This window comes from Triticum aestivum, chromosome 7D (assembly GCF_018294505.1).
Source record: "Triticum aestivum cultivar Chinese Spring chromosome 7D, IWGSC CS RefSeq v2.1, whole genome shotgun sequence".
NCBI lineage: Eukaryota > Viridiplantae > Streptophyta > Magnoliopsida > Poales > Poaceae > Triticum > Triticum aestivum.
The window spans coordinates 404,153,761-404,180,573 of NC_057814.1; the positions used below are offsets into that span (position 1 = coordinate 404,153,761).

A 26,813-nucleotide genomic window follows, 5' to 3' on the forward strand; every position below is an offset into this window, starting at 1 on the left:
CTCATGCCATGCTTAATTAGCTAGGAATTTATAATGGTTTACCTTGCATGCCAACATGCTATTAAAATGGTTGTGATGTGGTATGATAGGGTGGTATCCTCCTTTGAATGATTCGAGTGACTTGACATGGCACATGTTCACACATGTAGTTGAAACAATATCAACATAGCCTCCACGATATTTATGTTCATGGTGGATTATATCCTACTCATGCTTGCACTCAATGTTTATTAATTTTAATGCATGTTCATGACTGTTGTCGCTCTCTAGTTGGTCGCTTCCCAGTCTTTTTCTAGCCTTCACTTATACTAAGCGGGAATACTGCTTGTGCATCCACTTCCATAGACCCCAAAGTTATTCCATATGAGTCCACCATACCTTCCTATACGCGGTATCTACCTGTCGTTCCAAGTAAATTTGTATGTGCCAAACTCTAAATCTTCAATTAAAATTCTGTTTTGTATGCTCGAATAGCTCATGTATCAACTAGGGTTGTCTGTATCTTCCATGCTAGGCGGGTTATTCTGAAGAGGAGTGGACTCCGCTCCTCACTCACGAGAAAATGGCTGGTCACCGGGATGCCCAGGCCCATGCTCAAATCAAATCAAAATAATAGCAAACAAAACTCCCCCAGGACTGTTGCTAGTTGGAGGCACCCGTTGTTTCGGGCCAGCCATGGATTGATGCTTGTTGGTGGTGGGGGAGTATAAACTTTACCATTCTGTTTGGGAACCGCCTATAATGTGTGTAGCATGGAAGATATCGAGATCTCTCGGTTGTTATGTTGACAATGAAAGTATGCCGCTCAAAATATTATTCATCTCTGCTTCAAATCCTGCTCTAGCACCCCTACAAATCCATGCTTCCCTCTGCGAAGGGCCTATCTATTTACTTTTATGATGAGTCATGACCCTCTTATTAAAAAGCACCAGTTGGAGAGCACCGCTGTCATTTGCATCCATTACTATTAATTTACATTCAGTATGACTATGACTGGGTCTCTTTTACCATGAATTACAATGTTTAGTCAGTCCTTTATCTTCAGAGGTGCTCTGCATTTATGTTTTGCGGTCTCAGAAAGGGCTAGCGAGATACCATCTTGTTATATCATATTATGATTGTTTTGAGAAAGTGTTGTCATCCGAGATTTATTATTATTGCTCGCTAGTTGATTATGCCATTGATATGAGTAAATATGAGACCTAAATGTTATTGTGAATATGGTTAGTTCATAATCTTTGCTGAAAAATTGAATGCTGGCTTTACATATTTGCAACAACAAGAGCAAACAGAGTTTGTAAAAGTTTCTCTTTATCACTTTCAGTTTGTCAACTGAATTGCTTGAGGACAAGCAAAGGTTTAACATTGGGGGAGTTGATACGTCTCCATCGTATCTACTTTTCCAAACACTTTTGCCCTTGTTTTGGACTCTAACTTGCATGATTTGAATGGAACTAACCCGGACTGACGCTGTTTTCAACAGAATTGCCATGGTGTTATTTTTGTGCAGAAATAAAAGTTCTCGGAATGACCTGAAACTTCACGGAGAATATTTTTGGAATTAATAAAAATAATAGCAATAGAATCAAGGCCAGGGGCCCACACCCTACCTCGTGGGCCCCCTGGTGCTCCACCGACCTCAACACCAACTCCATATATTCACGTTCAGGGAGAAAAAAATCAGAGAGAAGGATTCATCGCGTTTTACGATACGGAGCCGCCGCCAAGCCCTAATCTCTCTAGGGAGGGCTGATCTGGAGTCTGTTCGAGGCTCCAGAGAGGGGAATCAGTCGCCATCGTCATCATCAACCTTCCTCCATCACCAATTTCATGATGCTCACCATCGTGTGTGAGTAATTCCATCGTGGGCTTGCTGGACGGTGATGGGTTGGATGAGATTTACCATGTAATCAAGTTAGTTTTGTTAGGGTTTGATCCCTAGTACCCACTATGTTCTGAGATTGATGTTGCTATGACTTTGCTATTCTTAATGCTTGTCACTAGGGCCCGAGTGCCATGATTTCAGATCTGAACCTATTATGTTTTCATGAATTTATGTGAGTTCTTGATCCTATCTTGCAAGTCTATAGTCACCTATTATGTGTTATGATCCGTTAACACCGAAGTGACAATAATCAGGATACTTACCGGTGATGACCGTAGTTTGAGGAGTTCATGTATTCACTAAGTGTTAATGCTTTGGTCCGGTACTCTATTAAAAGGAGGCCTTACTATCCCTTAGTTTCCATTAGGACCCCGCTGCCACGGGAGGGTAGGACAAAAGATGTCATGCAAGTTCTTTTCCATAAGCACGTATGACTATATTCGGAATACATGCCTACATTACATTGATGAATTGGAGCTAGTTCTGTGTCACTCTATGTTATAACTATTGCATGAGGAATCGCATCCGACATAATTCTCCATCACCGATCCAATGCCTACGAGCTTTTCACATATTGCTCTTTGCTTAGTTATTTTACCGTTGCCACTGTTACAATTACTACAAAACTACTACTGTTACTTTTTCCACTGTTACCATTACTTCCATACTACTTTGCTACTAAATACTTTGCTGCAGATACTAAGTTATCCAGGTGTGATTGAATTGACAACTCAACTACTATTACTTGACAATATTCTTTGGCTCCCCTTGTATCGAATCAATAAATTTGGGTTGAATACTCTACCCTCAAAAACGGTTGCGATCCCCTATACTTGTGGGTTATCAGCTAGTAAAATGCTTAAGGAAGTTATTTCCCAAGGCTTGGAGTCCCTAGATATTTAATGACTGATGGTGGTTCACACTTTATTCATGGTGCTTTCCGTAAGATGCTTGCCAAGTATGATGTTAACCATAGAATTGCATCACCCTATCATCCTCAGTCTAGTGGTCAAGTTGACCTTAGCAATAGAGAAATGAAATTAATTTTGAGAAAGACTGTTAATAGGTCCAGGAAGAATTGGTCTAAGAAATTATATGATGCACTTTGGGCTTATAGAACAACATATAAAAATCCTATGGGTATGTCTCCATATAAAATGGTTTACGGAAAAGCTTGTCATTTGCCTCTTGAGTTAGAACATAAAGCATATTGGGCAGTTAAAGAGCTCAACTATGACTTCAAACTTGCTGGTGAAAAGAGGTTATTTGATATTAGCTGTTTAGATGAATGGAGAACCCAAGCTTATGAAAATGCAAAATTATTTAAAGAAAAAGTTAAAAGGTGGCATGGCAAAAGAATTCAAAAGCGTGAGTTTAAAGTTGGAGAATATGTTCTTTTGTACAACTCTCATTTTAGATTCTTTGCAGGAAAACTCCTCTCAAAATGGGAAGGCACATATGTCATCGAGGAGGTTTACCGGTCTGGAGCCATCAAAATAAATAATTCCGAAGGTACTAATCCGAAGGTTGTCAATGGGCAACGAATAAAGCATTATATCTCAGGTACGCCTATTAATGTTGAAAGTAATATTATCCGAACTTTGACACCGGAAGAACACATAAAAGAGCCCTTCCGGAACACTCCAGAATCGCGAAAATAAGGAGGTACGTGATACGGTAAGTAAACAGACTCCGAAAAATCCGGAAATTTTTTTTATCTGTTTTGGAATATTTATGAATTTTAGGAATAAAGAAACTTCCAGGAAGCGTACCCTGGTGGGCACAATACACCTGGGTGCCTGGCGCGCCCAGGTGGGTTGTGCCCACCTGGGACACCTTTTGTACTCCGTTTTTCTTCCGTATACTTGTCCTCCAAGATAAAAAATCTATATATACTTCCCAAACCTGTTGATCACCGTATCGCGGAGAAATCCTCTGTTCTCTTTTCTTGCTGTTTTCTGCGTAGATCTGAAAATATGTCCTCCCAAGACTCCGAGGGTGAGAGTTATGTTGCTGATCTCATCGCAAACCCCAAGTCCTATGGGGATGAGGGGCACTATAGCTGGACCTCCGAAGAAGAAGATGATGAATCGGTTCCTTCCCAGTTCAAGGATGAGAGCATGGAGGTGTTATGCAAGAGGATAATAAAACTCGAGATAGATAATTGTGAGTCAATGATGGAAAATTTTATTCTCCGTCAGAAGCTGGAGGAAGCAAAAGGGAAACCCCGCACTTTCTCACCACCACCACTGCCATGGAAATCCGAGGACAAGATCTCTCCTTCATCACCATCATCTTCTTCACCACCAAAATAGAACTGAGTATCGAGTATGGACACTCCCCTTGGCTTCCGCCAAGCTTGGGGGAGGTGCCCCGTTATCGTGTCATCCCACTATCTTATTATTTTTACTTATTTTAGTTCGATCTTTTGCATTAGATGAATAAAAGTTTAGTTTGATCCTTTCTTCTTTGAGAGTTTGCTTAGTGATCTATCCTTGTAATCGTGTGCAAGTTATATAATAAAGTTTAGTTGGAGTTTTTGCTTTCTTTAATTTCATGTTGCAAATAAAAGAAAAGAAAGAAAGAAAAAGAGAAAGGAAATAAAAAGAGAAAGGAAATAAATCAATAAGATTATATACTAATCCTATGGTAGGTGATGGCACCACATAAGGAAAAGTATAAGTAGAAAATTTTATTAGAGGTTGACAAACATAGCATTAGTCAATGATGCAACTCATGAAAGAATTAATAAGGGAAGAGAAGATTCACATATAAATATACTATCCTAGAAATCTTTTGTGATTGTGAGCCCTCATCAAAATATTATATGCCAAAATTGTTGACGTTGGACAAGGAAGACAACTTAATGGTTTATGTTTGTTTATATTCACATAGAATTCATATTATCATAGATCCTTCAACATGTGGTGCTTGCCCCCTATCTTTGCTAGCCAAAAATTCCGCACTAAGTAGAGATACTACTTGTGCATCCAAAAACCCTTAAACCCAAATCTTATTTTCAAGTGTCCACCATACCTACCTAGGGATTATGTTTACTAAGTGGGTAGAAGCTACTCCAACTAGTAGTGCTGATCACAACACCTCTATTCTATACATAATATTAAAAGACGGAGGCTTTCATAGTTCTCCATACGTCATCTTTTTATGTCCGTCAATTTTACGTTAAACATAGAGATGGACGGCACAGATTGTCGTTTTGTCGTCGAACGCACGTGCTAAAAAATAGCGAACCAGAAAAATTCGAAAAGCCCCGCACGCACGCACCTCCGATGCTATCTGCTCGAAGCCTTGAACCCACGCCGTATGCCGCGACCCACTTCTAGCCACTGCCCTTTTCCACCCATCATCGCCGCCCTCTTCGACGCATCACGGCCGCCCTCTTCCACCCATCGCCGGCGCCCCATAAGAGCTGCTCCACGCCGCCACCAGCCATACATCGTGTGTCGCCGTCTCTTCCCCACGGTCCCCTTCTTCCCTCTCCGCCGCCTCTTTCAGATCATTGAGAAGCTCCACGTCGCCACGCCGGACAACACGCGCAGTGCCCTCCTGGTAACACGTTAGAAGACCACGACTTTGTGCCCCTCTGAATCATGTCGGCGCCACATCTTCTTCTTCAACTCGGACATCCCACCGCCGTGTCGCCGATATCGTCCGCGAGCAAATCCTAGCAAAAATTCCATATCCACCCTGAGATCCTGACCAGCCCGCCCGCTGATGCAGACGGAGGCGCGGGTGGGCGGTGTGGTTGTCGACTGCCGGGGCATCGACCGCTAGAATCAGCAACGTCGGCACCGCCACCGTGGCGCATCTCGCTGCTGAGGGGTCGCGTGGACGTTGTCAGTAATACCTGCACCACGCCCCTCCCCTGCCTCACCATACTCTTATAGGTTATTGTTTCTGACTCCCTTCTCTCATCCGTTCTTGTATGACAGATTGGGGAACTTAGTGCTGGAGTGGGAAATTCTCATAAAGATTTGGGAGCTGAAAAAGTACGGGATAAACTTTGGGGTTGGACCAAACTCATCAGGAATTAAAGAGTTTATGTGAGGGGCTGGCCCGTGGTGGAGGTGTGTGAGCAGCCCATCCCCGGCCTATGTGATGAGCATGTCCACGTCTCCCAACCTGCAGGATGCCACTTCTCAACACCAAGCTCCAGGTAATTTCCTACAATTCTTTCCATCAATTCAGCTTTCATGACTGTCATATGCTGATTTGCGGGCTATGGATCAATGCCACTCCATTGGTCTAACACAGCTGGTTCTTGTTTAGCGGTTGGCAACATAGAATTTTGTCGACGTACGGCTTGGGCTTGGAAATTTTGCCAACATAAAATTTTGACAATTTCATGATGAAGCAAGAGCGGGTACGGACAAATCTTCTTCAGCCTTGTAATTTAGTTACAGTTGAATTAAACCATTTAGCTCTAGACCAGAATAACTTTTTGTTTCTATTTTTTGTGCGGCTTCATCAAATCATTAGGTAGTAAGCTGCAGACCTCGGTTTTGTTGTTGTCATGTAGTCGCTATTGTGACTTACTTTTGGAAAAGGAGCTAATGGTGTTATGCATTTCATCATTTTAGACATCTTTCATATCACTTAGTCGATATAATTATGATATATGAAATATCCAGGTGCTAACATAAGTGATCGGAAGCCTGCAGCATGTGCAATGTGTGGTCTTTTGTTACAGTTGATCAGCTACGTGGCCATCAGATTACAGTTTTGGAGGTTTGATAGTGTGCTTGAGCGGGGATACCACACTTCCTATCTTTAATGGATGGGAATGTATTGTCAATTGGATGTGCTCTGTGAAACTAAGACAAAGGTATATCTAAAATACCAGCTAAATGGATGCCTATCTGTATATGTTCTATTTCTAAAGAAAAATGGTGCTATCATTTCTTTCCTAACAGAAAATTCAAAGCTCAATGGTGTATCTTATAGTCATTTTGTGTGGGTTTTAAATCACATGAATCTTTGTACATTAGTGCATCTAAATATACTCAGGGAGTCGTTTTGGGAGTATGGGGAGAGTTAGAGCTTTCAACATGCATGTCATCTTAACTCTATGAAGTCCTTTATTTGAAAAAAAATCATTCTGAAAAATAAGTTGTTCTTCTCTCTCTATAGTTCAATGAAAAGATGGAATTGTTACCTGCATATTATTGTTCGTTGATGAAATTGCCTTATTCGGCTAAAGAGAAATTGGACTGATATCATCAAGCTGGAAAAGTTTTTGTGTCGTCCCTTGGTCAGAATATCAATGTTTAAACATGTTGAAGTTTTCCAGTTAACCTGATGTAGGTTTCTTCATTTTGTTAGTCAGAATTATCCAGGTAGCTGGTTATGTATGCAGACTGGGTACTGCATGCGAAACAAATTGGATACACATGATCTGCTGGCTTGGCGTTTGTATAATTATAGGCATGCAAAATCAAGGATGGGTCTAGATCCACATATGGATAGACTAGATGTATGACAAAGTAAAGTTTGAAGAACGACATTTTTTAGCAAAACATGTCGTTTTAGAAAGAAACAAGGGTTTTAACCACCTTAAAGTGTTAAAAGGAGATGTGATTGCAATTCTTTTGGTACTGTTACAAAGTTATTACTCCCTCCTATCCAACTTTAGTACAAAGTTGTACTAAAGCTACATCTTGAATTAGGGGGAGTACTTATTTTCTTACATATATATATTGTCTTCCAAGCTGGGAAGATACTTTCAGCTATTAAGTTCATAAAGTGTTCCTTAAATCTGGGAAGAAATTTTCATCTGACATAACGATCCAAATCTATATTGCCTTGCATATTGTTCTTGCAGGAAGAATAGACTGGAAGTTTTTAGTGATCGCCCTGCCGAAATGTGAACTCTTACTCGGGCGGAAACTATATCACTTTTTATTTTGCCTTCGGGAAGTAGATATGTGGCACTCTGATCTGCACATGGACATAAGCCAATATTCAAGATCATAGCTCTGTTGTGGACGTGATGGAAGACAAGGAGCAAGATAAATTCTAGGGAAGGCGTCCTAAAAATAGATGAGGTTGTGGCTATGGTTCACATGGGTGCACTTGAGTGTGAAGAAACCGCCGGCCGCTAACGTGCTAAAGATAAATAGCGGTGCATCTTTTGACTCAACTAGAAACTCTCGAGGCTAGGGATTTTCAATTAGGGATGTTCAAGGGGACTGTGAGCACTGGTACGCCGGTCCTAAAAAAACGGTTTAAAACCCCTTTCCGCGACGGCATTTGGAACCATCGCCAAGTGAGTGTGGGCGATAGGGGAGTCCTTCCCACACGACCCAGAAACCATCGGGGATAGGGCCCCTAAAGTACTCCTACTCATTTCTGCTCGCATTGCCATCGCAGTCGGTATTCTGTGGTGCTACGTTTATGATGCGCGGCCCATCACAAACGGTTCACTATTATAGAACGTGTATGATGCGCGGCCCATCACAAACGGTTCACCGTTAAGAAGATTAGCTATTCGTCGTATGAGTGTCGGACAGGATTACGAAACGTCGGACCATCGTAACATCGCCGTACACGACAACTATCGCACACGCTATTCTGTGGTGCAACATTTACGATGCATACTTCATCAGAAATAGTTCATGGTTTCGAATCATGTACGATAAGGTAACTAACACAAACGTTTAGTTTGCCCGCACCATTTGTGATATTATCTGACATTGCACATGCTTTGCAAACAGCAACTGTGTGCATGCTTGCACATGTTTCCTCTCTGTGAACCGTCTCCGATTATGGTGCATATCGCAAACGTTTGTGTTTTACCAACCGTGTGTGCCGTAACAACCTGAAGAGCGTAATTTCACCGTAATTTAATTGCTGCTTTTCCAAATTGTAGCAGATTTGGACTTGAATTTGAATGTATGCTACATCTTTATTCATATCCATCAGGTTCAAACAACCAATGCATTATTCGATTTATAGGTACATATGTTCAAGAATTACATAAGAACCAAATAAAGTATGATGAACTACAGTTGTGTACTTGTATTATTAAAGACGGCAAAGAAAGAGGTGAAATATATTCTGGTTGTTGAACAAGGTGAAGCGGAATGCCCATATTGTGCCCTCCTCCATGCAGAAGGCACGCAAGACTCTAGTCCAACCCCTTGTGAGGGCCGACCGCCCATCCTTCACGGTCTTCATGAAAACATCTAGATAATAATCGTGTTCTGGTAGAAATACTTTAACCTTTGCATGCCCACCAATCATGTAGTTTGAGAGGTAATCTTGAGTAAACTGCTTTGGTAACCACTGCAAAGGAAAAAGATTCAGACATTGTCATCTAACACAACTCATTATGGGAAGTAAAAAGAAGGCTGCAGAGTTCTTGCTTACCATCCTGCAGATCGCTCTTGTCTTGGATAAAGTGTAAACAAATAGTTTAATTGCCATCTTTGGACCCATTTTACTAACAATCTTTATCAGCTTCCTCACTTGATGCTGGTTCATCGATATCTCATTGCCCCATACGCAGAAAGGGTCGAAACGCGGATCTTTACCAATGACATATGTACCTAAAAGCACCAAGTTAATATTAGAAGCTAAACAACAATTGCACAATGATGTAAGACAACACTCTTTTATAATATGTTTATATACATCCGTATGTGGTAGTCCATTTGAAATCTCTAAAAAGACAAATATTTAGGAACGGAGGGAGTATCTTATAACATCCAATATACTCACATATTAGATGAATTAACATCTTATATTATGGGCCGGAAGGAGTTTAGTTCATTCTTACAAATTATCTGCTGCTGTATCCACGGGTTACAGTTAGTTTGAGCTAGTTCGGGCTCAAATAGCCCTAAAGTATATCTAAACATGAGGGCTAGTTTGAGCTAGTTGCATCTATAACCCACCCAAAAAACTAGTATCCAAGGTGCTAATTGGAGCTAGTTCTCCTAGTGCATTTATTGTCAATCTAACCCTGCCATCCAAACAACTCTTTGGATGGAGTTAGTTCAGGGTTAGTAATGAGCTAGAAACTAACTCTAACCTCTAGCTAAGTTGAGTATCCAAACAGGGTTGTGTTGTTGTTGCTGCTGCTGCTGCTCTACTACGTATATCTACACATCATTAGAACATTAATGTAACACTCTTCCTTGTTCCTATGTAGCCTAGGATTGCATATTTAGACATTAAGTAGAGTGCATGTTGCTATGTAGCCTCAGATATATTACATATGGCCCTAGTTAACCTAAGGAAAAATGGGTTGCAGATATATTCAGTTAAAAGTCCGATTCACCGATTAGTCCCTTATCAGCCGCCGGCCTATATGGTACCAGCTACCGATATCCTGAACAGTGAGTAGATATAAGCCATGGGATGAAACTAACCTCGATGGAAAACAGCAGTCGTTCCCAAAATTGTCCTGTGTAGGTACATCAAGAAGCATGTTAAGCACAACAGGCTAAACATCAACCAAAATTACACATGGCAGACAAAATAATCTCCAAAAGATAGCTTCAGTGTGCAGGTTTAAGCACGCTAGTAAAGCAAAACAAGTGGAGAGGTGTGCTAACTGCAACAGGCCAAACATTTAACAACAAGCAAACATGGTCATTCAAACTGGTATTGTGCCGGTCTAAGTACACTGGTTATGGTTAAATAAAAATGGAAAGGCGTGTTAACTACAAGATGCAGCAACCAAATGTAGTCATTCATAGTGGTATTGTTGAAACTGGTACTGATGAAATTGAACTGCACAGTTCATACTTGCACATATAGAACATCACGTTGTGAATAACTGGAATAAACAAGGCATACTACGAACAACCAAAGATAGCATTTGAAACTGAACATATGCTAACTACAAACAACCGAACAATCAAAAAACTTTAAAAGAGGCATATGCTAGCTATAACAGGCTTAACAGCAAGCAAATATATGCATTCCTATCGGTATGTTTAAAACTGGATTGATGAAATGTACTGCACAGTAAATAATTGCACATATAGAGCATCACATTATGAACAACTGAAATAAACAAGGCATACTGCAAACAACCAGATATAGCAATTAAAACTGGACATATTCTCACTACACTACAAAAGGGACTCGACAAAACAAATCATGGGTTTCCCCCTGTGAAGAGGCATGGCAAAACAAATCATGGGTTTCCTCACTTGTCACGGATGGGCTCGTTCCCGTGGGAAGAGCACGGACCCTGGATGCGCTCCATGTTGTCGCAGATGGGCTCCTTCCCCTTGGAAGAGCACGACTGTTGGGTGCCCTCCCTGATGTCGCAGACGGGCGCTTTCCCCTTGGAAGAGCAGATGGGCTCTTTCCCCTTGGAAGAGCCGAAGAGGGTGCCCTCCTTATGGTCACCGTCGATGATGTCTGACTTGGAAGATGTGGATCCCAAGCCAGTGTCGTAGAATGTGTCCTTCAGAAATGACAAAAGGGGCTCGATGGCGATGTAGAATGGCAAATTGTTGACAGCGAGCCAGAGGAGATCAGCGGCGGGGCCATGGATGAGATCAATGGTGGTTGAACCCGAGGGGTTGGGGTGGGCCACTTAACCTGTGACACAGCCTGCCTTAGGGCATCGCTGTCGATGACCTTGATGTCGTAGCCGGCGGATGAGACATGCCCGCATACTCTAGCCCGCTGCTTGAGTGCCTGCCGCCAGTAATGATCGTCAGCTTCCTCGGTGATGTCGGGCGAAGAGATGGCTATACACCTCTTTTGGGCCAGTTGCTCCTCGAGCTCCACGGGAATCGTAGCCGGGCTTAGGTTGCGATGCTCTGGAGTGGGGGATGGGGATGGGGATCTATGGGAAAGGGGCGTTTGTCAGGCGTCATCTAAGAAACTCAGGGCGGCCTGGGTATGGAGATCGGTGGGTAAGCTGCACGGGCAAACCGGTAGATGTTGACAATGGAGGCCTTGCGGCAGCGGCGGCGGGGACTTTGCTAGGGTTTTGAGCAAGGGAGGGTGTGTGTCCACGGCCGAGGAGGTTTTGGTGTGTGTGTGTGTGTGTGTGGAGGGGGCGCGGGGTGTTTGAGGAAATGACGCGGGTACTGAAAATTTTACTACGCGGGAGTCAAAGGCGGGAGTGAAATGCCGGGCTATTGAAAATTTTGATGATAGTGCATCGCACACGGTCCGAAGATAACAACCGTGTGTTATGAAACAGAAAAACCCTCGAGGCAGGCAGATATTTTCTAGGGATGCTGGCGGGATTGGGAACAAGAAACACCGCATACGGTCCGGAGATAACAACTGTGTGTTATGAAACAGAAAAACCCTCGAGGCGGGCAGATATTTTTGAGAGGGGGAGCCTCGTGGAGCCCAATGTACTGTGCGGATGTGTGCATGACAGGTGCACCGGCGTGGCACACGGTTAGTTTGAGTGAACCATGTCTGTTGCGTCATCCGACTTGTCTAATGTTCATAAATTTGGCGAAAAATGACGCGGGAGAGCGTCAAAACACGAACACACTTGCATGTGGACCAAATTTATGTATCAAAAGGGTGGTTTTATTTTCAAATACCAAATGCAACTTCGATGTGGCACCTCTCTTGCAAAGCGCACGGTATTGCTTGCCCCCCCTCGTGTCGGCACGAAAGGAATCCTAAGCTATGAATGCATGCCCCCTCCCCCTCAACTAAGGTTCACCTATCAAAGTGCGAAGTAGCTAGCAGCCCCCTCCTCCCTCGTGTCGGCACGAAGGGAATCCTAAGCTATGAATGCATGCCCCCCAACCGAGGTTCACCTAGCAAAGTGTGAAGTAGAGCTAGCAGCCCCCCCCCTCCCTCGTGTCGGCACGAAGGGATTCCTAAGCTATGAATGCATGCCCCCCAACCGAGGTTCACCTAGCAAGGTGTGAAGTAGCTAGCAGCCCCCCTATCTCATGCCGGCACGAAGGGAATCCTAGCTAAGCTATGAATGCATGCCCTCCCCCCCAAACGAGGTTCACCCTAGCAAAGTGTGAAGTAGCTAGCAGCCACCCCTCCCTCGTGTCGGCACGAAGGGAATCATAAGCTATGAATGCACATGCCCCCCAACCGAGGTTCACCTAGAAAAGTGCGAAGTAGCTAGCAGACCCCCTCCCTCGTGTCGGCACGAAGGGAATCCTAAGCTATGAATGCACATGCCCCCCCAACCGAGGTTCACCTAGCAAAGTGCGAAGTAGCTAGCAGCCCCCCTCATGTCGGCACGAAGGGAATCCTAAGCTATGAGCATGCCCCCTCCCCCCCCAACCGAGGTTCACCTAGCAAAGTGCGAAGTAGCTAGCAGCCCCCCTCGTGTCGACACGAAGGGAATGCTAAGCTATGAGAATGCCCCCTCCCCCCAACTGAGGTTCACCTAGCAAAGTGCGAAGTAGCTAGCAGCCCCCACCCCCCCCCTCGTGTCGCCACGAAGGGAATCCTAATTAAGCTATGAATGCATGCCCCCCCAACCGAGGTTCACCTAGCAAAGTGCGATGTAGCAACCCCCCCCCCCACACACACACACTTTCAGTCGGCGGGCCAGAGAGGCATATATCTCACCAAGATGGATCGTAAAACAGACCAAGAATAATCCACCTTGGTCGTACAACCTCTCTCTTGTTGTTGGTCAAAGTGATGGTCGTCCATGCGACCCCGGAGATGGGCTAGCTCGCCAATAATCACGCAAGTAGCTAGTCCCCGAAGACAACCACTGCATGTGTGTGGCCCAAACATATGTATGGAGAGGTGTGTTTTTGAGTAACAATGGAACAACTTTGATGTGGCACCGTGATTTTGAACTAGAAATCCCCACACTGAGTGAGGGTTAGGTTGATGATGCATATGCATGTTACACCACACTTCAAGCCAACGACGGGGATTCATATATGCATGCATGCGTGCATAGTATATGCGCTCAAACTTAATTAGGTCTGAATCTCACCATGACCTATACTACGATAACACGAACCAAATGAAGAATCCACCATGGTAGCCTATCTTGTTGTTGGTCAAGGTGATCATGGATGTCCACGCGGGCCCACGAATATATAGGCCTTGTCGCCGATAACCACGCGAGGGAGTGTATCGTTCGAAGGCAACCACTACATGCATATGTATGGAGGTGATGCATGCATGCATGTTTGAATACACAACACTGATCTGGCGCGTGTGTCAAAAATCGTACACTAGCTCCCCACACAGAGCGAGATCGGTTCATGATGGTGTCGTTTGATACATCCATTTTGCATCATGCTTTTATATCGATATTTATTGCATTATGGGCTGTTATTACACGTTATGTCACAATACTTATGCCTATTCTCTCTTATTTTACAAGGTTTACATGAAGAGGGAGAATGCCGGCAGCTGGGATTCTGGGCTGGAAAAGGAGCAAATAGTATAGAACTATTCTGCACAGCTCCAAAAGTCCTGAAACTTCACGGAAGTCATTTTTGGAATTAATAAAAAATACTGAGTGAAGAAACTACCGGACGGGGGCCAGACCCTTGCCACGAGGGTGGGGGCCGCGCCCTACCCCCTTGGGCGCGCCCCCTGCCTCGTGGGCCCCCTGGCTGGCCCCCGTGCCCATCTTCTGCTATATGAAGTCTTTCGTCCGAGAAAAAATCATAAGCAAGCTTTCGGGAAGAAACTCCGCCGCCACGAGGCGGAACCTTGGCGGAACCAATCTAGGGCTCCGGCGGAGCTGTTCTGCCGGGGAAACTTCCCTCCGGGAGAGGGAAATCATCGTCATCGTCATCACCAACGATCCTCTCATCGGGAGGGGGTCAATCTCCATCAACATCTTCACCAGCACCATCTACTCTCAAACCCTAGTTCATCTCTTGTATCCAATCTTTGTCCCAAAGCCTCAGATTGGTACATGTGGGTTGCTAGTAGTGTTGATTACTCCTTGTAGTTGATGCTAGTTGGTTTATTTGGTGGAAGATCATATGTTCAGATCCATTATGCATATTAATACTCCTCTGATTATGAACATGAATATGCTTTGTGAGTAGTTACATTTGTTCCTGAGGACATGGGAGAAGTCTTGCTATTAGTAGTCATGTGAATTTGGTATTCGTTCGATATTTTGATGAGATGTATGTTGTCTTTCCTCTAGTGGTGCTATGTGAATGTCGACTACATGACACTTCACCATTATTTGGGCCTAGAGGAAGGCATTGGGAAGTAATAAGTAGATGATGGGTTGCTAGAGTGACAGAAGCTTAAACCCTAGTTTATGCGTTGCTTCGTAAGGGGCTGATTTGGATCCATATGTTTCATGCTATGGTTAGGTTTACCTTAATACTTCATTTGTAGTTGCGGATGCTTGCAATAGGAGTTAATCATAAGTGGGATGCTTGTCCAAGAAAGGACAGCACCCAAGCACCGGTCCACCCACATACCAAATTATCAAAGTAACGAACGCGAATCATATGAGCGTGATGAAAATTAGCTTGACGATAATTCCCACGTGTCCTCGGGAGCGTTTTCCTTCATATAAGAATTGTCCAGGCTTGTACTTTGCTACAAAAAGGATTGGGCCATCTTGCTGCACTTTATTTACACTTGTTACTTGTTACCCGTTACAAATTACCTTATCATAAAACTATCTGTTACCGATAATTTTAGTGCTTGCAGAGAATACCTTGCTGAAAACTGCTTATCAATTTCCTTCTGCTCCTCGTTGGGTTCGACACACTTACTTATCTAAAGGACTACGATAGATCCCCTATACTTGTGGGTCATCAAGACTCTTTTCTGGCACCGTTGCCGGGGAGTGAAGCGCCTTTGGTAGGTGGAATTTGGCAAGGAAAAATTACATAGTGTGCTGAAATTTACTGTCACTTGTTACTATGGAACATAATCCTTTGAGGGGCTTGTTTGGGGTATCTTCACCCCAACCAGTAGAGCAAAGAGTTGATCCTCAACCTACTGAACCTATTGTAAATGTTTACTTTGAAATTCCTTCGGGTATGATAGGGAAACTGCTAGCTAATCCTTTTGCAGGAGATGGAACATTGCATCCTGATTTACACTTAATCTATGTGGATGAAGTTTGTGGATTATTTAAGCTTGCAGGTATGCCCAATGATGTTATCAAGAAGAAGGTCTTCCCTTTATCTTTGAAGGGAGATGCAGTGACATGGTATAGGCTATGTGATGATATGGGATCATGGAACTACAAACGATTGAAATTGGAATTTCATCAGAAGTTTTACCTATGCATCTTGTTCATCGTGATCGTAATTATATATATAATTTTTGGCCTCGCGAATGAGAAAGCATCACTCAAGCTTGGGGGAGGCTTAAGTCAATGTTATATTCATGCCCCAATCATGAGCTTTCAAGAGAAATGATTATTCAGAATTTTTATGCTCGGCTTTCTCGTAATAATCAATCCATGCTCAATACTTCTTGCACTGGCTCTTTTATGATGAAGACTATTGAATTCAAATGGGATTTATTGGAAAGAATTAAACACAACTCTGAAGATTGGGACCTCGGCGAAGGTAAGGAGTCGGGTATAACACCTAAGTTTGATTGTGTTAAATCTTTTATGGATACCGATGCTTTCCGTGAATTTAGCACTAAATATGGACTTGACTCCGAGATAGTAGCTTCTTTCTGTGAATCTTTTGCTACTCATGTTGATCTCCCTAAGGAGAAGTGGTTTAAATATAATCCTCTCATTGAAGTAAAAGTAGTTGCATCTATTAAGGTTTAAGAAAATACTATCACTTATAATGATCCTATTGTTCCTACTGCTTATGTTGAGAAACCACCTTTCCCTGTTAGAATGAAAGATCATGCTAAAGCTTCAACTGTAGTCAACAAAAGTAATATTAGGACACACAAACCTCCTGAGCAAGTTAAAGTTGAACCTAATATTGCTATGGTTAAAGATCTCTTGGCTGATAGTATCGATGGGCATGTTATTTACTTCTGTGATGAGACTGCTAGAATTGCTAAACCTGGTGCTAAAGATAAACATAGACCTATGGTAGGCATGCCTGTTATTTCTGTTAAAATAGGAGATCATTGTTATCATGGCTTGTGTGATATGGGTGCTTGTGCTAGTACAATACCTCATTCTTTATATAAAGAAATTATGCATGATATTGCACCTGCTGAGATAGAAGATATCGATGTTATAATTAAGCTTGCCAATAGAGATACTATTTCACCAATTGGGATTGTTAGAGATGTTGAAGTCTTGTGTGGGAAGGTTAAATATCCTACTGATTTTCTTGTTCTTGGTTCCCCACAAGATAGTTATGTCCCATTATATTTGGTAGACCTTTCTTGAATACTGTCAATGCTAGGATAGACTGCGAAAAGGATGTTGTTACTATTGGTCTAGGTGATATGTCTCAAGAGTTTAATTTTTCCAAATTTCGTAGACAACCCCGTGATGAGGAATTGCCTAGTAAAGACGAAATTATTGGTCTTGCTTCTATTGCCGTGCCTCCTAATGATCCTTTAGAACAATATTTGCTAGACCATGAAAATGATATGTTTATGAATGAAAGAAGGGAAATAGATGAAGTATTCTTTAAACAGGGACCTATTCTAAAACACAACTTGCCTGTTGAAATCCTAGGGGATCCTCCTCCACCCAAGGGTGATCCCGTGTTTGAGCTTAAACCATTGCCTGATACTCTTAAATATGCTTATCTTGATGAAAAGAAGATATATCCTGTTATTATTAGTGTTAACCTTTCAGAGCATGAAGAACAGAAATTATTGAAAACTCTGAAGAAGCATTGTGCTGCTATTGGATATACTCTTGATGATCTTAAGGGCATTAGTCCCACTCTATGTCAACACAAGATAAATTTGGAGAAAGACGCCAAACCAGTTATTGATCATCAACGACGGCTAAATCCTAAGATGAAAGAAGTGGTAAGAAAGGAAATATTAAAGCTCCTTGAAGCAGGTATAATTTATCCCGTTGCTGATAGTCAGTGGGTAAGTCCTGTCCATTGTGTCCCTAAGAAGGGAGGTATTACTGTTGTTCCTAATGATAAAGATGAATTGATTCCGCAAAGAATTATTACAGGTTATAGGATGGTAATTGATTTCCGGAAATTAAATAAAGCTACTAAAAATATCATTACCCTTTGCCTTTCATTGATCAAATGCTAGAAAGATTATACAAACACACACATTTTTGCTTTCTAGATGGTTACTCTAGTTTCTCTCAAATACCTGTGTCAGCTGATCAAGAAAAGACTACTTTTACTTGCCCTTTCGGTACCTTTGCTTATAGACGTATGCCTTTTGGTTTATGTAATGTACCTGCTACCTTTCAAATATGCATGATGGCTATATTCTCTGACTTTTGTGAAAAGATTTGTGAGGTTTTCATGGATGATTTCCCTGTTTATGGATCCTCTTTTGATGATTACTTGAGCAACCTTGATCAAGTTTTGCAGAGATGTGAAGAAACTAACCTTGTCTTGAATTGGGAGAAGTGCCACTTTATGGTTAATGAAGGTATTGTCTTGGGGCATAAAATTTCTGAAAGAGGTATTGAAGTTGACAAAACTAAAGTTGATGCTATTGAAAAGATGTCGTGTCCCAAGGACATCAAAGGTATAAGAAGTTTCCTTGGTCACGCCGGTTTTTATAGGAGGTTCATTAAGGACTTTTCTAAAATCTCCCGGCCTCTGACAAATCCATTACAAAAAGATATACCTTTTGTCTTTGATGATGATTGTGTAGAAGCATATGAGATACTTAAGAAAGCATTGATTTCTGCACCTATTGTTCAGCCACCTGATTGGAATTTACCCTTTGAAATTATGTGCGATGCTAGTGATTATGTTGGAGGTGTTGTTCTAGGACAAAGAGTTGATAAGAAAATAAATGTTATTCAATATGCTAGTAAAACTCTAGACAGTGCTCAAAGAAATTATGCTACTACTGAAAAAGAATTCTTAGCAGTTGTATTTGCTTGTGATAAGTTCAGACCTTATATTGTTGATTCTAAAGTAACTATTCACACAGATCATGCTGCTATTAAATATCTTATGGAAAAGAAAGATGCTAAACCTAGACTTATTAGATGGGTTCTCTTGCTACAAGAATTTGATTTGCATATTATAGATAGAAAGGGAGCTGAGAACCCCGTTGCAGACAACTTGTCTAGGTTAGAGAATGTTCTTGATGACCCACTACCTATTGATGATAGCTTTCCTGATGAACAATTAAATGTCATTAATGTTTCTCGTACTGCTCCATGGTATGCTGATTATGCTAATTACATTGCTGCTAAATTTATACCACCTAGTTTCACATACCAGCAAAAGAAAAAGTTTTTCTATGATTTAAGACATTACTTGTGGGATGATCCACATCTTTACAAAGGAGTTAATGGGGTTATTGGACGTTGTATACCTGAGCATGAACAGGAACAGATCCTATGCAAGTGTCACTCTGAAGCTTATGGAGGACATCACGCTGGAGATAGAACTGCGCCTAAGGTATTGCAATCCGGTTTTTATTGGCCTACTCTCTTCAAGGATGCCCGTAAGTTTGTCTTATCTTGTGATGAATGTCAAAGAATGGTAATATTAGTAGACGTCAAGAAATGCCTATGAATTATTCACTTGTTATTGAACCATTTGATGTTTGGGGCTTTGATTATATGGGACCGTTTCCTTCCTCTAATGGGTATACACATATTTTAGTTGCTGTTGATTACGTTACTAAGTGGGTAGAAGCTATTCCAACTAGTAGTGCTGATCATAACACCTCTATTAAGATGCTTAAAGAAGTTATTTTTCCGAGGTTTGGAATCCCTAGATATTTAATGACTGATGGTGGTTCACATTTTATTCATGGTGCCTTTCATAAAATGCTTGCTAAGTATGATGTTAATCATAGAATTGCATCTCCTTATCACCCACAGTCTAGTGGTCAAGTAGAATTGAGTAATAGAGAACTCAAATTAATTTTGCAAAAGACTGTTAATAGATCTAGAAAGAATTGGTCCAAGAAACTTGATGATGCATTATGGGCCTATAGAACTGCATATAAAAATCCTATGGGTATGTCTCAGTATAAAATGGTTTATGGAAAAACATGTCACTTACCTCTCGAACTAGAACATAAGGCATATTGGGCCATTAAAGAGCTCAACTATGATTTCAAACTTGCCGCTGAAAAGAGGTTATTTGACATTAGCTCGCTTGATGAATGGAGAACCCAGGCTTATGAGAATGCCAAACTGTTTAAAGAAAAAGTGAAAAGATGGCACGACAAAAGGATACAAAAGCGTGAGTTTAATGTAGGTGATTATGTGTTGCTATTCAACTCTCGTTTAAGATTTTTTGCAGGAAAACTTCTCTCTAAATGGGAAGGGCCTTACGTTATCGAGGACGTCTACCGTTCTGGTGCCATAAAAATCAACAACTTCGAAGGCACAAATCCAAAGGTGGTGAACAGTCAAAGAATCAAACATTATATCTCAGGTAATCCCATAAATGTCGAAACTAATATTATTGAAACCGTAACCCCGGAGGAATACATAAGGGACACTTTCCAGAATGTTTCAGACTCCAAAAAGGAATAGGTATGTGGTATGGTAAGTAAACCGACTCCAAAACAGTTCTAATGGCAATTTTTCTCCATTTTGGAATATTTAAGAAAATAGGAAAATAAGAAGCAGCCCGGGAAGGACACGAGGCTTAGACGAGGGTGGGAGGCGCGTCCTACCCCCTGGGCGTGCCCCCCTGCCTCGTGGGCACCCCGTGCGCTCTCCGGACTCCGTTTTCTTGCACGATACTTCTTTTGGTCGGTAAAAATTCATTATATAATCTCCCGAAGGTTTTGACCACCGCACCACGCAAATATCCTCTGTTTTTGTTTCGAGTTGTTTCTGTCGCAGATTAGAGCAAGATGTCTTCTCAAGAGTCCGTCGGGGAGAGTCGGGTGTCTCATCCGACACCGGGTCCAGGGGCAAACAGTGATGCCTATCACTTTGGGCCCTCAACGGAGGAAGAGATGGAAGCTGACTTGAAAAGGATAGATGCCATGGAGGAGGATCAAGAAGTTACTTCTCGTTTCCGGGCAGGATTCACGATGGGGGAACTACAAAGCTCAGCTATCCCAAACTCGGTCATCCCCTCCAATGTTAAATTTCTCTCTTATGAAAATATGAAAAGGAGTGTTACTTGTTCTTCCACAGCTATACAGCATCCATGGGTGCAAGGAGCTTTAACCGTCACGGGTAAGCTCCGTAAAGAAATAATGGATCTTAAGCAGCAAGTCAACAAGCTCGAGGAGGAGAACCGTATCCTGAGGGGTATCATCGCCAAGAATATCACCTCACCACCTCCGAAGAAGGAGATATAATCACATGGGTATGGGCACTCCCCTTGACAACTGCCAAGCTTGGGGGAGGTGCCCCGGTATCGTATCACCATCACACTCCTATCTTTACCGTTTTTCTTAGTTTGGTCCTTTTGGTAATATCTTGATCTAGTAGAATAAAGTTTTAGTATGATTTAGTTTTGAGTTTTGCTTTATGATCCCTCTATGTAATCGAGTCCGTGAGCTATATAATAAAGATTAGTGTTGAGTCAAGGGCTTGATTATTTTGCTATGATCTTGAGGGAATAAAAGAAAAGAGAAAGAATAAAAAGAAACAAAGAGATCATATTGATCTTATGGAGAGTAATGACTTCACATATAAAGAGTATGATGATTAAAAGTTGTTGAGAGTTGACAAACATAGTTTTGGTCATCGTTGCAATTAATAGGAAGTAATAAAGAAAGAGTGGTTTCACATATAAATATACTATCTTGGACATCTTTTATGATTGTGAGCACTCATTAAAATATGACATGCTAAAGAGTTGATGTTGGACAAGGAAGACAACGTAATGGGTTATGTTTTCTTATATCCGAGATAAAGTATATTGTCATGGATCATCCAACATGTTGAGCTTGCCTTTCCCTCTAATGCTACGCAAATTCTTTGCACCAAGTAGAGATACTACTTGTGCTTCCAAATATCCTTAAACCCAGTTTTGCCATGAGAGTCCATCACATCTACCTATGGATTGAGTAAGATCCTTCAAGTAAGTTGTCATCGGTGCATGCAATAAAAAAATTGCTCTCTAAATATGTATGACTTATTAGTGTGGAGGAAATAAGCTTTGTACGATCTTGTGATGTGGAAGAAATAAAAGCGACGGACTGCATAATAAAGGTCCATATCACAAGTGGCAATATAAAGTGACGTTCTTTTGCATTAAGATTTCGTGCATCCAACCATGAAAGCGCATGACAACCTCTGCTTCCCTCTGCGAAGGGCCTATCCTTTACTTTTGCCTTATGCAAGAGTCACGGTGATCTTCACCTTTCCCTTTGAATTTTATCCTTCCGCAAGCACATGTGTTGGAAACATCCTGATATACATATATATATATATATATATATATATAATTGGCTGTAAGTTAGCATGAGCTATTATGGTTGACATTACCCTTGAGGTAAAAGGTTGGGAGGCGAAACTATAAGCCCCTATCTTTCTCTGTGCCCGATTAAAACTCCATACCCATAAGTATTGCGTGAGAGTTAGCAATTGTGAAAGACTAAATGATAGTTGAGTATGTGGACTTGCTGAAAAGCTCTTATATTGACTCTTTCCGATGTTATGATAAATTGCAATTGCTTCAATGATTGAGATTATAGTTTGTTGGTTTTCAATGAAGTTTCTGATTCATACTTGACATTGTGAATAGATTATTACTTGAGCATAAGAAATCATATGACAATATCCATATATGTTGCTGTTATAAGAATGATCATGATGCCCTCATGTCCGTATTTTATTTTATCGACACATCTATCTCTAAACATGTGGACATATTTATCGTTATCGGCTTCCGCTTGAGGACAAGCGAGGTCTAAGCTTGGGGAGTTGATATGTCCATTTTGCATCATGCTTTTATATCGATATTTATTGCATTATGGGTTGTTATTACATGTTATGTCACAATACTTATGCCTATTCTCTCTTATTTTACAAGGTTTACATGAAGAGGGAGATTAATAAAAAATACTATAGACCTATTCTAGGCTGGAAAAGGAGCAAATATTATAGACCTATTCTGCACAACTCCAAAAGTCCTGAAACTTCACGGAAGTCATTTTTGGAATTAATAAAAAATACTGAGCGAATAAAGTACCGGAGGGGGACCAGACCCTTGCCACGAGGGTGGGGGCGCGCCCCCTGCCTCGTGGGCCCCCTGGCTGGCCCCCGGTGCCCATCTTCTGCTATATGAAGTCTTTCGTCTGAGAAAAAATCATAAGCAAGCTTTCGGGAAGAAACACTGCCGCCACGAGGCGGAACTTTGGCGGAACCAATCTAGGGCTCCGGCGGAGCTGTTCTGCCAGGGAAACTTCCCTCCGGGAGGGGGAAATCATCGCCATCGTCATCACCAACGATCCTCTCATCGGGAGGGGGTCAATCTCCATCAACATCTTCACCAGCACCATCTCTGATCAAACCCTAGTTCATCTCTTGTATCCAATCTTTGTCCCAAAGCCTCAGATTGGTACCTGTGGGTTGCTAGTAGTGTTGATTACTCCTTGTAGTTGATGCTAGTTGGTTTATTTGGTGGAAGATCATATGTTCAGATCCATTATGCATATTAATACTCCTCTGATTATGAACATGAATATGCTTTGTGAGTAGTTACGTTTGTTCCTGAGGACATGGGAGAAGTCTTGCTATTAGTAGTCATGTGAATTTGGTATTCGTTCGATATTTTGATGAGATGTATGTTGTCTTTCCTCTAGTGGTGTTATGTGAACGTCGACTACATGACACTTCACCATTATTTGGGCCTAGAGGAAGGCATTGGGAAGTAATAAGTAGGGTTGCTAGAGTGACAGAAGCTTAAACCCTAGTTTATGCGTTGCTTCGTAAGGGGCTGATTTGGATCCATATGTTTCATGCTATGGTTAGGTTTACCTTAATACTTCTTTTGTAGTTGGGGATGCTTGCAATAGGAGTTAATCATAAGTGGGATGCTTGTCCAAGAAAGGACAGCACCCAAGCACCGGTCCACCCACATACCAAATTATCAAAGTAACGAACGCGGATCATATGAGCGTGATGAAAACTAGCTTAACGATAATTCCCACGTGTCCTCGGGAGCATTTTCCTTCATATAAGAAATTGTCCAGGCTTGTCCTTTGCTACAAAAAGGATTAGGCCATCTTGCTGCACTTAGTTTACACTTGTTAATTATTACCCGTTACAAATTACCTTATCACAAAACTGTCTGTTAGCGATAATTTCAGTGCTTGCAGAGAATACCTTGCTGAAAACCGCTTATCATTTCCTTCTGCTCCTCGTTGGGTTCGACACTCTTACTTATCGAAAGGACTATGATAGATCCCCTATACTTGTGGGTCATCATCGTTGTACTAGCCACTTCGACTCGATGGGAGGGATTCGTGCGTACACATGCATGTGTGTATGCTCAAAGTGTATCATGCATGTCATCCCAGAGCAAAAATAATAATCCCCTCCTAAGTCAAATTAACCTCTCTTGTTGTGAGGCAAAAAGAAGTGATGGACCAAGCGGGCCCACAGATGGAAAGCATCGATATCGCTGATAACCGCTTAAGTGGGTGCGAGAGGACAACCACCACCGCTTTGCATGTGGGCCAAACACATATATGTTGAATACCCAAAATGCACAACTTTGATGTGCCACATGCCTAAAAACGTAAACCATGCACCCACACAGAGCGAGGTTCATATCAAGCGTACTACATATGATGGTCCCCTTCCCCCTCTTCACCGCATACTATATGCTCCTGTTGTAATATATGTACAACCCAAAAGAATCCTCATCGATGGTGAAATTAATTAACCTCTCCCAATGTAGGTCAAAGTGATGCATGCATGCATGCATCGACAATGGCCTCGTGGGCCCACAGATGGAAGCATCACACGTGAGTGTCCTAGCTAGGATATATATGCGTGTGGCCCAAAAAGGTGTTGTGTGATGTTTGAATAACCAATTTCACAATTTTGATGTGGCACGTACCTCGGTAACCAAAAAGTCCCGACACTGGGTGAGGTGTACTTGTTCACGGACGCATACGTATAGTATATATGCTAGTCCCCTCCCACCTCTTCGACGCGTACTATATACCACCATAACACAAACAAAAAAGATTCTACCTTGCTGGTCAAATTAACCTCACTGCCGGCTGTTCGTCAAAGTGATGAACGACGACCTCGCGGGCCCACAGAAAGTGTCACACGTGAGTATCGAGTGTCGTGTAGGACAACCATCGACTGCATGTGGCAAAAACATTTATGTATGAAAGGGTTGTGTAATGTTTTAAATAACGATTTCACGACTCTGATGTGGCACCAGCCTGCCTAACAAAACGGCCAACCCACATGGTGGCTCACAACTCGTAGTGTACTGCGAGCCACCCGCCACCCCCAGATGCACACACCCCCACACACACCGCGAATCCACCGCAACTACGATGCATGTTAAATTAATTATCCCATGGTGAAGATACATGTTACCAAAGGAGGGACGTTTTAATTTCAAAAAAATCACAGAGATCATTAAGACATTTTAGTACATTGATTGATTGATTTTCTATGGGTATAATGTGCAAAAATCAAATTTGAGCTACATGCACACGTGACAGTGCACCTAAATGGATTGCAAAAATACATGTGTCTCACTGGGTGCATGTTTACTCCCCGTGCAACAAATTTCAAACATTGAGAATCTTGATTTTTAAATTCTAGTACATCCAAAACTTATTTGAAGTTCATGAAACTTATCGTGTTGTCATATGGACACCAATACAAAGTGGCATTGTACTTTTTTGTCAAATTTGAGACCAGTTTTGATGCAATCTTTATCTAATTACAGACGGGAGATTATTAATAATTGGGAACCAATATCCCAAACGGATTATTTATTCGAACCGTGAGCATTAGACCAACAATGGATATGTGCCATGCTTCGGTTAAGCAATAAAGCGGCAGCATTAATCATCCAAATAGAAAAACAATAAACGTGCCGCCGCGCGACCCGTGTGGCGCGCGAGCAGGCGTGAGTTGACGGGACGCATGCGAGTAGTCCACCGCGCAGGAAGACGGGGGGCGTGCGTGCAGGTGTGTGAATTGACGGAGGGTGCTCGCTGTGCAGTGTCATCGGGAGGCGTGCGAGTAGCTGTGTGAAACTTTGGTAGGCATGCCAGCAGTCCGGTGCGCAGGCTCACCGGGAGGCAAGCCATCAATTTGACCGTCGCCCGCCTCTCTCCCACAACTCCCACTACTCCATATTAACGGTGCGCCCGAGCGGCCGCACCCCCTATCCTCGCTATGCACACACAATCCTCTCTCTCCGCTTGCATCCTCGACGCCGCTCTCAGTCCTCAAAGCCGTCAGTGTATGAGGATGCCGCCGAAGCGCCCCATCGGAGGGAGTGGCGATGCCGGGGCTGCTGAAGCACCGGTGCACGGCGTGGAGATGGAGACAGAGGTTGCCGTCACCGCCGGCGAGTTATCGCTGCACGCTGATGTCGTCGACGGCGTCGAGCTTCCACAGCCGGAGGCGGAGTTCCACACCGACTCCGACGACCACTCCGGCGACGACTCCGACGATGACAGACAACTGGTTAGTCATCTATACCCATTTATGTGTCAAATAGATCATACGGTTTCTCTGGTTACTCCTGCCTCCCCCTTTTTGGAATAGAAATCATGTGGTTATGTTCTCCCAATCCATGAAATTTGAGTAAGTTTCGTTAGATCCGTGTAGTGTATTGATTGTTTGAATGGTACAGGTGATAAGTGATTAGTTGTTTCATCTATGCAAATGATTTCTGCTAGTAATCCGACTAGGGTTAGTGTTCGTGCTAATAATTCCTAG

At 42.4% G+C, this 26,813-nt stretch overlaps 1 long non-coding RNA gene across 4 annotated transcripts; it reads left to right on the plus strand.

Moving 5' to 3' along the window:
- The first annotated feature begins 5,228 nt into the window (after positions 1-5,228).
- LOC123169203 (uncharacterized) lies at positions 5,229-8,214 on the plus strand. Of its 4 annotated transcripts, none has more exons than XR_006484692.1 (4): positions 5,229-5,742; positions 5,839-6,062; positions 6,161-6,269; positions 6,538-8,214. It is a non-coding gene; the product is annotated as an uncharacterized lncRNA (long non-coding RNA). The 4 variants fall into 4 exon arrangements; XR_006484693.1 differs by having other exon boundaries at positions 6,176-6,269; XR_006484694.1 differs by having other exon boundaries at positions 6,161-8,214.
- Positions 8,215-26,813: the final 18,599 nt, after the last annotated feature.